Source organism: Crocuta crocuta, unplaced genomic scaffold (genome assembly GCF_008692635.1).
Source record: "Crocuta crocuta isolate KB4526 unplaced genomic scaffold, BGI_CrCroc_1.0 scaffold68, whole genome shotgun sequence".
NCBI classification, from domain to species: Eukaryota; Metazoa; Chordata; class Mammalia; order Carnivora; family Hyaenidae; genus Crocuta; species Crocuta crocuta.
The window spans coordinates 3,579,165-3,581,584 of NW_027532426.1; positions in this window are offsets into that span (position 1 = coordinate 3,579,165).

A 2,420-nucleotide genomic window follows, 5' to 3' on the forward strand; every position below is an offset into this window, starting at 1 on the left:
CCCAACCCAGGCCATCTGACATACATCTTATAGAATCTCCTTCCCAAGATGAAAAGAAGACAGTCGTCTTCTGGGCAAAAACCTCCTTTTAGGGCTGTCTGGGTGGCTCAGTCAGACACTTGGTCTCAACTCAGGTCATTATCTTGCTGTTCCCGGGGTTGAGCCCTGCATGGGGCTCTGTGCTGATGTGTGAAGCCTGCTTGGGATGCTCTCTCTCCCTTTCTCTCTGCCCCTCCCCACCCCACCCCTACACCCCACTCCCCACCTCTGCTCATGCTCATGCTCTCTCTCAAAATTATATGACTAAATTAGGGGTGCCTGGGTGGCTGGTTGAGTGGTTGAGCATCTGACTTCAGCTCAGGTCATGATCTCACAGTTGACAAGTTTGAGCCCCCTGACAGCTCAGAGCCTGGAGTCTGCTTCAGATTCTGTGTCTCCCTCTCTCCACCCCTCCCCAACTCGTGCTCTGTCTCTGTCTCAAGAATAAACATTAAAAAAAATAATGAATGAATAAATTTTTTAAAAACCCTCTATTTAGGGGGTACAAAAGAAAATCCCAGTCTGATCAGCATGGAATTTTCCAACCATCTTTTCAAGAAGCTTTGAGTTCTGCTGGGGCGCTGGGTGGCTCAGTCGGTTAAGGGTCCAACTTCGGCTCAGGTTATGATCTCACAGTTTGTGGGTTCAAGCCCCTCATCGGGCTCTGTGCTGACAGCTTGGGGTCTGGAGCCTGTTTTGGATTCTGTGTCTCCCTGGCTCTCTGACCTTCCCCCACTCACAGTGTGTGTGTGTGTGTGTGTGTGTGTGTGTGTGTGTGAAAAATAAATAAACATTAAAGAAGCTTTGAGTTCTGCTAGGGGGAGACAGACCAAGAAGGTTCAGGTCCCATGTCTGCCATTTAGTAGCCATGTGCTATCTCACCTGTCTGAGCTCTAGCTTCTTCCTCCGTGAGCCGAGAGTGATAATAGTACCATCTCACAGGGTTGATGAAAGATTGGGATGTGAGTATAACATTCTTGGTTCACGGACAGGCTCGTAAGTTGTCAATAAAAGTTAAGGACTTACTACAAAGAGCTGAATTCATTCATCTCGTGGTAATTACTATTAGCTTTATCAGGTGACCGTTTCTAACCTTGTTCCCAAATTCTGGGAGACGGTACCCTGACTGCAACCAGGCGTTCCTTCTGAGGGTGGCACCTGCCTTCCACTGGGTGGGGGACAGAAATGATGAGGGCAGTTTCCAGCCTGGTGCAGATTTCTGCACTCCAGCCCCAGCCTCCTTCCCTTTGCCTCAGGGGCTCCCTGGGGAGCAGGAGAAGGTGGGAAGGGATCTGAGAGCCAGCAGGAAGGCAGACAACTCCCAGGGTGGGGGTGAGCTGCCGGAGAAGGGAGGAAGGATTACTCAGGAGGGAGTAGAAGGAGATGAGCGGGAAGGGGGGGGGGCATGGACGGAGAGCCCCAATCCTCCACCTGCTGCTCTGTGAACAAAGCCAAGGATGATGCAATCTTGGCCGGGTTGCAGCTGAGACTGCGAGGCCCTGCGAGGAAACGTGGGTGTTGAGGGCGGGGAGAGCAATGTGCAGCAGGGCAGGTGCAGGGGCCTGTGGATGCCTGACCCCGGATGCCCAGCCCAACATGTAGCGCCTGGCCCCCTCCTGAAGCCCCTCACCCAAACTCAGACCCCTCACCAAACAGTCACAGCGGCCTTTGAAGCGGGAGCCAGACATGATGCAAGGAGGACATCATTCCAGGCAGCCTCCTCCAAGGGGCTGGCACCTCTCATGGGGGAGGGAGGTGATGAGACCCAGAGGCAGAGCTGGCTCCGAGGCCCCCATTGGGCCCTTCTTCACGGGGTGGGCGGGGGCGCGGCTCTCTGTCCCCTTTCCCTCATCCTGGAGACAAAGGTGAAATCCTCTGGAGAAGGTGGGATGGGAAAGCTCAAAAGAATCCTGACCCAGGCTCTGCACACAGTAGCACATATAGAATTCAATAGAACCCAACTGCAGACCCTGAGCCGGTCTGGGCTGCCAGTGCCAGAAGGCCTGGCATCCCTCCCAACCCCCCGGGGCAGAATACCATTAGCAGTCATCAAGGCAGCAGGGGCAGGCTGGGGCCGGAGGGTGCTCTCCACCAGCTCCCCACTCTGCCTAGGAGCCTGGAGAACAAAGGCTTCCCCCACCATTTCCACTTCGAGAAAGGAGTCTCGTCCCACACACCAGGACCAGGTGGAGGATATGTCACAGGCCAGGGTGTCCGAGGGGACAGGGCATTTAATGGAGGCAGCAGAAGAGACCTGGAGATGCTGTGTTCCGGAATATTCAATCCAGCCTCGCCCCCCTGCGCCCGGCCAGACACGAGGGGGTGACATAGCGCAGAGGAGCCACTAGGTGGCAGAAAAAGCCCAACCAACAACACACTCA